Genomic DNA, 12,308 nt, shown 5'->3' on the forward strand with positions numbered 1-12,308 from the left:
TCAGTAGGAGGATTGGTATGCAAAAGATTTGATTGATTGATTTTTTTGCATGACTCATTCTAGATATTTCTTTAATTATTTATCCTGGCAAATTCTTTTTAGGAACACATTAACTAGCAGTGGTCTTATAATGATAAATGTGATAATCTGACAGTGAATGCTGAAAGAGCAGGGGTCCATGTCTGGAAATGCAGAGACTACACCAGACTAAGGGCTGAGCAGTACGTGAACTGGCCTAAATATCTCCTTTAATCATTATGTATGTTCTGGCCCAGACGTCGACGCAGCTTCACTAGCTCCTTACTGTTATTATTTATAAGACAGTCAAGGATAATACAGACTAGAGATGCATGAATACTGATACTGTTATCAGATACTTGCCCAATACCGCGTTTTTACTTGTGTTTACTCATACTCATAATTGCAACCAAGGCTCTGATACTAACATCCAATACCTTGTGCCTAATGCACGTTGCTGTGCTAATGAGCAGACAGCTCAAAATGTCAGCAATCTGGAATTATTGTCTATGACTGTCCTCGAATAAGGTGGATATTTCGTCACTTAAGGTACATTTTCCTCCCGGGGAATAGTTTTCCTGTTTGTGAGAGCACGTTCGTTGCCTGATGTGGTTTTTACTCAAACAAAATTATTCTCTACGCTCGTGAATTTTGAATTGGATCTAACGCCATAGATCTGGCTGTTGCTCTGAAATAAACACTCCCAAGTGCAGAACTTCCCAGCCGTTAAAAACATAATAAAAGTCCTGGAGATGAAACAGGGTGTATGAAATCAACACGATTTTAAAATCTACAATTATAATACAATTATGTTCCCTAATTAAATGTACACATATGTAGTCTTGAGGGTACTACCACAGAGACACCAAAAGGTACCACCACAGTGAAAACATTTCTGACAGTGTACATACATAGTTTTTAATGCTCAATTCAATGTAATGAGATCAGTAACTGTGCTTGTCATACAACCTTGAAACAATGTAAACATACAGCAATTGCAATGTATACAAACAGTACAAAAAATCAGCAGATAGAAAATAAATTTGTAACTGGCATTTGAAATTGTCAGTGTCATGATTTCCTAAATCCAATTAACATTCAGACACTGTTTTTCAAAGATAATAATTGGTTTTACACCCTAAGAACTGCCATTTACATTCAGATTTTTCTTTAAAAATCTATAATTTATGTAGTACAATAAGGCCATCAGGCCAAATAAGAAAATGCTTAAAATACAAAAATAAATATTTCACCAGTAGGTTTGGAAAAGTTTAAAAGAAAAAGAAGAAGAAGAGTTTCTACATGGCAGAAGGTTATTGTACAAACGATTATGCCACAACTGATGCTAAAGATCTCATCTTAATAACTTAAATTAACCTCCTATCTGCATTTCTCACTGCCACACTAGTTTTCTTTCTGCTGTACTCCATCTTTACATAATTACATAAAAAAAATTAGTTAGTTCATGTTCACTTAAATTTGAAAATTTCATGCTCCAAAAATAAACTAATTCACATGCTTTTGTTTCTTTTTTCTCTCAATAAACAGGCTTCTATCTTTTTCAGTACAACCTCCTTCAACCCATTAATCACTAGCCCAAAATCAGTGCTACTCCCTAACAAAGAATTATTGTATATTATATATATTATTTTTTTTCTTATACTGAGGGAAGCGGTTCTATGTGACAGCTAAAATCCCACAAAAATGCTCACATAGTCTTGTAAAATACGCAATCAAACCACATAATTACTAAAATTAAAATACTCATATAAGAGCAATTGTCGTATCATTTAAATGTTTTCTATACCAGGGAGAAAAAGGAGCTAGCTAAAGTTAAACAGATTAGCCTAGCTAAAGTTTGTCATTTGAAAAACAGTTGATTGATTGAATAACGTACATAACATTAACAATGTTAATTACATTTGGGCGATACCAAAATACTTGTGTATCCAAAAATATAAGGTTAAACTGAAATAATTAGCTATGGGATGAAGCTGTTCCCTGAGGCCGGTGAGAGCTGCTCACGCGCCACAGTCACAGAAAAGAGCGTGAATCTTCATCGTCTTCTTCTGTGTCTTTACAGCGGTTCACTTCTGCTACCTTCCGGTTTCTCATTCAGAGTTCATTCATTTTAAAGTCTTCAAAAACTTAAATAACAATCTACTCCCTTCAGCACAGCACTGTCTCCATATTAACCTGCCCTGTTTACCATAATCATTTCTGTCGTTCGTGTCTCAGTCATTATATCAGTTTTCTAAAATATTACAATATTAACAAAGCTTACTTATTACTGTATGGCATTTAAGTTAAAATAATGATTCTGTTTATTTAACATTTTTACATCGTTTTCCAGACAGTTACCAGTATTGTCTTTTATTTTTAGATGTGGGCCATATATGATTAATACAAAGTATTTAATAAAATACTCTGATGAGTGTGGTGTGCTAACTGCAATGGCAATCGCCTCGCCAGCCAACGTGCAGCCGGAATTGGGCCAGATGCAGCGTGCCGTATTCACGCCGAGCCTCAGTTTGCCGACAGTGCTGAGCCTGAGCCAGAATCAGCCCATATCTGTCTTGCTAGCTGGGAACAAATGCATATCAAGAGCTTGTTGCATCTCATGTTACTAATTTATAGATTGATAGATACTTTACTGATCCCAGGGGGAAATTCAAATGATTGGTGGTATAATGTGGGAAAATGCTAAATAAAAGGTGGACAGTTCCAGAAATTAACAATAAAGTTTTAATTAAACAAAAATGTTTTAATTAATATCTACACAGTTATATAGTGCTCCTGACTGTTACTATGATTCTGGTATGTGGAAGCCTTAAATGTTTGTGTATTTACTTGGTTGTCTCATATTTTGGGTTTTAGCATAGGAATCTCTACAGAGCAGCACACTTGACCCAGGAAATGGCTGCTATCTGTGTGGAGGTTATGGTAGAACTCTGGTCAGAAATTCCTTTGTAGGTTTCACCAAACATTTGTGATTTCTTGTTTTATTACAGATGAATTTGATATTAGGCTGTGTTTATTACTGTATTAATATACCTGTGTTTTATATTTAGATATTTGTACGAAGGAAAGAGAATTTCTTTGTAGCACAAGGGACAGTGAGTTTCTGCATCTGACCAGCAACACATTCCCAAAACATTTAACAATGTCCTCATGGTGTATAAAGAGATGAATCTTCAATTACTTATGTTTACTGAAATAAAAATAAGTAAATTAATTAAAATAATAGAATGATTACATGTTTTGTAAAAAGGGAGTTGTAACCTTCTCTGTTTCCCTTTTTTAAATGTAAAGAATTTGCACCAAAGTGGATGACAGTGTTCTGAGGTTTGTGAAATGATAGGTCTTGTAGAGTAGCCTCAATGCACTCTCAGTAGCTAGATGCCAGATTATTGCCACTTTCTGAGTAGGGAACATCCCTCTGTGGTTCATAAATTTACCCCTTGAGTCTGTGAGGACTACCGAGGGCTGGTTTGTTGGCTGAATGACATGTTGACAGGCCTTTATAAGGGCTATTAATTTGGCTGGCTGGCTGGGTCACTGGTGGTAACCTGATGTAATTTTGTTGGTTTTCTCGCTGTTCTGAGGGTCTGGTTTGCTGTTGTTTCCTAGTGAACCTGCTGATTGGCTGTGTAGTTGTGCTGTCAATGCTCTGATTGGATGGGCTAGACTCTGTTGGAAGTCATAGATTAGAGTGGCTTTCTGGTCTAACAGGTTTTAGATATTTTTAGTACTTTATCCAAAGTCTTTTTTGGTTCTGACCGTTTACTCTGGGTTGTTTCTAGGATTCGTATTTCTGTTCACCAATAAAATACTCCTAAATTGATAAAATGATAACTATATTAAAACAACAACAGTTGATATATCAACACACACACAAACACAATTTACTAAAGTAATTTATCCATCGAATTCTACACATTAATGTTGTATTGTGATTATTTGATCCTCTATGTACACTGTATTTTCCCAGTGTGTTTAACTGTGTATTCTGTGTGTCACTACTTCTGTACAACAGTGTTGCTGTAGTTGTGCTGTTTGTTGTACTAACACACTCTCCCTCACACTGTGGCAGTCCTGTTTATATCTGCCTGCCAAAGCAGCACTCCATCCCAACCCTCAACACTATTCTCAGTTTTCCTGGATCAGGAGCTCTGGAGCTCTGAATTTTGGAAAGAATTTGTCACATATTTGCTTGTATCTCTCACAGTGAAGGAGAAAGTGCATCTCCATCTCCACCTCCTGTGCCTCACAGTGGACACACAGCTATGCTGTGTCCGAAATGGCTCCCTATTTATTATTCCCTATGTTATTCACTATGTAGTGCACTATTATAGGGAGGGTAGTGAGTGATTTTGGACACTAACTCATGTGGGTTTTTAACAAACAATGCAGTGGATTAGGGGTAATATGATTTCTGTTAATGTACATGGGTTGTACACTACTCTTTGCAGTGCATTGTGGGATTGTTTGAGTGCACTGAAAATTGTTTTCGGACACTACTACACAAAAGCACAGTTTCGGACGCAGTGCTGGTCTCCTCTGGGCAGCCAGGATTTTCTCTGATTGCACTGCTCCATGGTCAGACTGTGGTCACTCACTCCTCTGCTGAGTCTCCCTGGTGTCTCTCTCTCTCTCTCTCTCTCTCTCTCTCTCAAATTTTGGTTTGAGCTTGAGTACAACTTTTACAGTAGACAAAGTCAATGCCACTAATGTCATTTTCACTTTGCACATGCTCTTGATACCCCCATGTTTACTGAACACATACAGGTCTTCCCTCCTAGTCTGTAGAGGTGAGGCTGAACAACTGGGATGATTGAGGTGTCAGTTCCCAGATGGACGATAGTCTTTGCTAGGCCAACCTGTCCATGAGTGTGTGCGTGCGTGCGTGTGTTTTTGTGTGTGTGTGTATCTCAGGACATTGTGTCATTAGACTGACTCATTTCAGCCCCAGCTCCCGGGCAGCTTAGCAGCAGGAACCCTGATGCTGTTTTCATGCCCGACTGCAGATCGCTTGTGGCGAATGCGTGTCCTCAATTTGCCACTCACTGAGAGAATCACCATCTTCCAAACAACAGGCCTCTCTCTCTCTCTGTCTCTCTCTCTCTCTCTCTCTCTCTCTCTCTCTCTATCGGTCTCTCTCTCTCTCTCTCTCTCTCTCTCTTTCTCTCTCTCTCTCTCTCTCTCTCTCTCTCTCTCTCTCTCACTCACTCACTTTAGTAAAGGGTTATCCCACACAATTGTAGTAGAAGCTTATCTGTTCATTCATTTTGCTGGTACATCCAGATAAAACATGAATGTTTTTAACTTATGATTTAAGCACAGCTTGATCCCAATTTGTCAGTTCTGACAGCTGGGCATCATGTAACACAAGGTTTTATATTTGGAATTTGCCTTAATGTTATTTCCTAACAGAATAACTAAACTGAGCTGAATATTACCTGGGCAGAAGTCCATAAAATCAGAAAAAAGATTTTGCTATGAATTAATCAGTTATATGCTAAAAAAAATGTCCAGGTTCATTTATTGGAGGCTGTGAAGTACAGTCAGCCCTTTGTATCCATGGGATCTACATTTGAGTTCTCAGACATTAAAATACAAAAATGTTTGGGGAAATAAAAGATAAAATCCAGAAAGTTCCAAAAATTATTATCATTATCATTATTATCATTATTCCATATAAGAAACAGTATAACAAAGGTTTACATAGTATTTACAATACATTAGTTAAGTAATTTGTAAGTAATCAAGAGATGATTTAAAGGAACATGTGTGTAGGTTATATATAAACTCTGTGCCATTCAAGGGACATATCATCTGACAACATCTGACTTTGGTATCTGCAGAGGGTTCTGTGAATTTTATTCTTTACTGAAATTGAGAAATTGATGAATAAATAGTAATTAATGTAAAAGGAAACACTATGTTGTCAATAGACAAATTAACTTAAATTAATCATTTATTTATCTTTTTAATATTAGGTAAAAGTTTATTAAGCATTAGGCATTGCTTAATAATTGATTAAGTACTCTGTAATTATCAACTGAGTACTCTGCTCAGTGATAGTTTCGTTTTTAAATTATGGCTTATTTTCTTATTAAATGTGTGCTATTTGCTGTGTGTTTAACCTTATAAAGAGTGTATATGAACGAAGAATTAACTAGTGCTTACGTGTTAGTCCTGTTAATTATCAGTTAATTAATCTTCTGATTTACAGTTACATTCTTCCACCATTGTGCAGGGTTGTATGAATTACAGTCATTGGACTTTAGAGGACAATTTCATTTATCATCCACCTATTCCTCTCCCTCACTTTTCCCACAGCTGCCTTTACAGTTTTACCACTGATGATTTATTTTCTATTTCAGAACCATTAATTAATTCTTTATGTGTCCCTCCTTGTTAAGTGACAACCTTCACTGCTTCTTGTGCTGATTCCAAAAACTCAGTGTGCATAGAAGATACATGTGTAATATTGAATTTCTTATTGTTTTATATTTAAATGTGCTAAGGGTGTCCTTTGATGGCTTCCAAGCAAACATTTAAATGGATGATATGTGCAGAAACTACAATACCAATTCATAAGAGAATGTAGAGATAATTAATGGTGAAATGTTTAGACAGCCCTAAGAGTAGTGTGGAAGGTGATTGTGAAAAAGATTGAAAGTGTTCAGTAAAGCCATAGAACTGTATTCCAAAACCAAAGGACTGTGTGTGTGTTAGTCAAATTTATGAGGCAGTGATACACCCCAAAATGTATGGGGACACATCTAATAATTGAATAAAGTGTTTTTTTCAGTCCCATTACCACAGGTTTATAAAAGCAAGCACTTATAATTCTGAAATATACTTTTACAAACATGGGTCTTTTCAAAGAGCTCACTGAATTTGAGTATGGTACTGTAATAGGATGGCACAGCTGCAGCAAATTATTTTGTGAATTAATTCTTCCCTAGATAATCCATGTTCAAACATGTTTGGTATTAATGAAAAATGGAATTTTTTAAGAACCACAGCAACTCAGCCACAATGTGGCAGATAACATAAAGTTGCAGTGTCAGGTCACTGATTTCTCAGGAGCATACTGAGTAAAAGTGCTCTACTCATTAAGTACATACTGAGGACCTTTGGCATTATCTTCAGTACAAAACATGGCATCAGTTTCCTTCTTACATCACCAAGCGCAATGCCAAGTGTTGGGTGGAGTGGCATAAAGCTGCCCTGACACTGGACTCTGAAGTCTGGCAAATTTCTGGACAATGTTACCTGCCTGACTGCATTGTGTGAGCTGTAAAGTTCTGTGGAGGAGGGATAATGCTTTAAAAATGTTTCGAGGTTGACCTGGGCAATTGGTTCCAGTGAAATAATATCATAATGCTTCAGGAAACCAAGATATTTTGGAGAATTGTTTGCTTCCAACATGCATTCATGAACAATTTGGGGAAGGCCCTTTTCTGTTCTAGCAAGGCTGTCTTTGGTGTGAAGGATTTTGACTGGCCTGCTCACAGCCCTGACCTCAACCACATCGAGCACCTTTGGGATGAACTAGTACAGAGATTTGGAGTCAGACCCTTTCATACTCACAAATGCTCTTCTGAATGAATGGGCAAAAATTCCCACAGACACATTTCAAAATCCTGTAGAAAGCTTTCCCAGAAAAAATGGAAGCTGTTATGGCTGCAAAGGGAGAATCAACTCTATATGAATGCCTTTGGGAAGTCATAAAATCTCTAGAAGGTTTAATGTGTAGGTGTTCCAATATTTATACATATACATATAGTATATGACCTGGTGCTTCTCTTCCACAAAGTGCACAGGTCTATAGCAGCAGCTGAACCTGCTGATGCAGTTCTTTTAGAACTATGCCCTAAGAGTGAATTTGTGCAAAACTATAATAGTATTCTTCCAGAATGAAATAAAAACAGGTACCTTTTCACTGTAGGAAACCCTCTTAAATACATACCTGGAACCTACTTATCTACCTTGATTGCTTTCTAAGCAATCAAGTCTCAAGATCCACAACATAACCATTTTTATCTGGTAAAATCTGGTATGGGGTCCGTCTGAAATACAGCAGTACAAACACGCTACAGCATGAAGCATTTAAAACCCAAGGGCTCTGCCCTAAGCTGGTCCTGCCTTCAGCTGGTTCTGAGACATAACCCACTGACAGTTGTCTCAGTCCAGCACTGCTGACCACAGTCAAATTAGAGTAAACCAAATGATCAGTCATAGTAAAACCATTTATATAGAAGCCTGGGAAATGAAACTAAAACACAATATAAACTACAACGCTATCAGGCCATCAACAGAGCATAAATTCGCAGAGTATCTCGTCACCAGCAGAAATCCATCCATCCATCCATTATCTGTAACCGCTTATCCAATTTAGGGTCGCGGGGGGTCCAGAGCCTACCTGGAATCATCGGGCGCAAGGCAGGAATATACCCTGGAGGGGACGCCAGTCCTTCACAGGGCAACACAGACACACACACATTCACTCACACACTCACACCTACAGACACTTTCGAGTCGCCAATCCACCTGCAACGTGTGTTTTTGGACTGTGGGAGGAAACCGGAGCACCCGGAGGAAACCCACGCAGACACGGGGAGAACACACCAACTCCTCACAGACAGTCACCCGGAGCGGGAATCAAACCCTGGAGCTGTGTGACTGCGACACTACCTGCTGCGCCACCGTGCCGCCCCCAGCAGAAATCCTCAACAGAAAAACATCCTGACTAAATAACACAGGCAACTCAGTGACTGCAGACATTCATACACAGCAAATTCACCAGTGTTAAATCAACACTGTTAGTGTAATAATTTAACACTCTCAGTGTTAAGTTAACACTAATAGTGTTGATTTAACACTGGTGAATTTGCCGTGTAGAAATGGGCAGGTATAAAAATGATTTAGTTTCCCAGAGAAAGAGGAGTGTAGTCAATTTGAGTGCTGAGAACTGAAAAACATTTACTCAAACCAAAAAAGTAGGTTAGAAGCTGAAAAATTAAACATTTTCCATGGTGAGGGGAACACAACACTCTTCACTGCAAAATGAGACTGCATGTAACCACCTGAGGGACAATGAGTAACAACTGACATTGCCCCAACCCCACCAACCCCACTCCACACCATATATCTCACTATATATACAAATATTTTTATGTAATGTTAAATTAGCTTGTACAATTATATATTTTTATGGTTATTATCAACATTTCTATTATTCAATTTATGTTTGTACTAATTTCCATGTGTTTTTGTGTTAATATTTATGTTCATGCCAACATTGTACCCAAATATTCATACCAATAAAACTACTTTGTGTTTGGGAGAATGGAGGACTGTGAAAAAAAGAGAGGGTGGGACTGGGCAGAGGGGTGCAGAGAAAGAGAGAGAGTGAGAAAGAGAAAATTTTCTATTTACACAATCAGTTTACACAACAGATAAAAAAAGAAAATCACATATTGTGTTAAAATTAAGATATTATGTCAAAGGGGACACCCCTCCCCCACCTCCCTCAATAATGCCACAAACTCTCAAACCCATTCAAGTCTTCTCTTCCTCCCTACCTATTCTTAATCCACAACATCTGTTCCCCCTTTCTGATCATAAGCTTGTTATGTTTACTGCTACTCTGGCTGTACCCCACCACTGTATTCAAATGTGTGTTTCTATCCTCTAAAATTGAGCCTGTGGACCTCTTTCTTAACCAGCCCATCTCTTCTGTCTTTCCAGTCAATTCTGCTCCTTCTTCTCCTGAAATACTTGCTACAATGCTAAATAATCTTCTCTATGAACCATTAAATACACTAGCCCCTTTGAAAACTAAAACTGTGACTTTTTCCACTTCCTCCCCCTGGTATACATTCATGAGCTCCGTACCATGAATCAGACTGGCCACTGCCTGGAATGGCATTGTAAGCTCACTGTTCATGTGAAGGCCTACAGACAACATCTATCTGCCTACAGAGATGTCATACATAATGCTAAGTTTCATTCTCATTACCAATAAATCTAATAAAAATCCCACCAATTTTTTTCCAACAGTTACGAAACTTCCTAAACCCATTGAAAGAATTGTAGCTGCCTCTCCTGCACTCTGTAATGCTTTCCTACATTAAATCAAAAATTGCTAGCATAAACAGCTGTCTGGCATCCTCTGCTACTGATGCTGCTTCTGATCTCTCTTCTACTCATTTTCATCCTCTCTTCCTGCCTTTCATACTGTTAATTCTTCTTACATTGATATCTGATATCTTTACTTCCTGTAAGATTACAACTTGTTCTCTTGATCCACTTCCAAAAACCCATCAGATTTAAACAATTACCACCCAATCATTAACCTTCCCTTCCTAGCTGAAGTTCTTGAATGAATTGTCTACAGTGAGCTAAAGAAGTACTTAGTGGCCCACAATCTGGATATCAAGAGCACTGCACTGGACTGGTTTATATCATGCCTAACCAAATGATAGCGGTTCGTCATGTTACACCTGTTCTCCAACATCTTCACTGGCTTTCGGTCAAATAACACATTTGAATAAAATCCGTCTACTTACCTAAAACGCTCTTGACGATCCCGCTCAAGATTCCTCCATTTAGCTGCACAGCTTTGGTGCTTGAGCATTTTCTAGATTTGTGACTCTGGAATTATCTTCCTCCACTGGTTAAACAATGTAACTCTCTCAACATATTTAAATATAATATTAAATCATATTAAACCATGTCTTGTCACACTTGCATATAATCTGCCTCAAGCCTAATCTGTTATATCTGTTTTCCACTGTGTATTACATATTGTAAACATATTTTAGTTCCTAAAAAGCACTATATAATGACAATATACATTATTATTTCCATTATTCATTCATTAATTAATTCATTGTCTGTAAGCACTTATCCAATTTAGGGTCGCGGGGGGTCCAGAGCCCACCTGGAATCATCGGGCGCAAGGCGGGAATACACCCTGGAGGGGGCGCCAGTCCCCCACAGGGCAACACAGACACACACACATTCACTCACACACACGGACACTTTCGAGTTGCCAATCCACCTGCAACGTGTGTTTTTTTGGACTGTGGGAGGAAACCGGAGCACCCGGAGGAAACCCACGCGGACACGGGGAGAACACACCAACTCCTCACAGACAGTCACCCGGAGCGGGAATCGAACCCACAACAACCCACAACGCGACACTACCTGCTGCGCCACCGCATCATATACAGACGTCATCTATAAACAGAGTGGGTATTTCACACTACACGACTGTTTTTGTTGATTTTTATGGAGATTGGAAAAATATCACACACTAGTTAAGATAGATAGAGTTGGTATTGGTATTGGATACTTGAACATGAAATATTGGCATCGGTATTAGAAGGGAAAAAATGATATTGGTGCATCCCTAATTGTAATAAAAAAAACACCGTTATGTATTTTTATATATATAAAATTCACAAGATGTTTCCTCACCTTTTGCTAGCTGTCTGGTCTGACTGTGTGCTCGAAACCAGCCTAATGTGTTTACAAAGCCATGAACAAAGGCAGGAACAACATGTTCAGGAAAGGGCCTTGTACAGGGGGTGAGTGAAGGTGTTTTACCAGGCCAAACTCTCCAGCCTGGTAGACACCCCTTTGAATGTGCATTTCAACCTCAGCTGTGAGGTCAGACCTGCATCCAGGGCATTTTATAAAGCTGACAAAATCAGCTGGGGACTTGCAGTAAAGAATTTAACATGTTTCTGTGAATGCTTTTCAGTCCACTTTGATCCCTGTAGCGCCCTCGGAGTGACCATTTTGTTTTAAAAGCGAAACCATGTTTAATTTTTTATGTGAACAACCAACGTGAACAACTTTAAGTGCAGTTTTAAGTTTCCTTTTTGCTTGTTTTACAGCCTGTGTTTTTATTCCAGGAGTAAAAAATAAATAAATAAAACGTTACAACTAAACTGCTATTTATTTATAGATTGATGCAAGCAAGGATGAAGGTGGATTTTATGTTTTAAAATGCAGTTGTGAAAGTAATAATAATAATGAAAACGGGAGGCACGGTAATGCAGCACCTAGTGTCGCAGTCACACAGCTCCAGGGACCTGGAGGTTGTGGGTTCAAGTCCCACACCGGGTGACTATCTTTGAGGAGATTGGTGTATTCTCCCAGTGTCCACACGGGTTTCCTCCTATGGTTCAAAAACATGTTGGTAGGTGGATATGCTACTCAAAGTGTCCATAGGTGTGAGTGAATATATGTGTGTGTGTGTGCAAAGG

This window comes from Hoplias malabaricus, chromosome Y, assembly GCF_029633855.1.
Source record: "Hoplias malabaricus isolate fHopMal1 chromosome Y, fHopMal1.hap1, whole genome shotgun sequence".
NCBI lineage: Eukaryota > Metazoa > Chordata > Actinopteri > Characiformes > Erythrinidae > Hoplias > Hoplias malabaricus.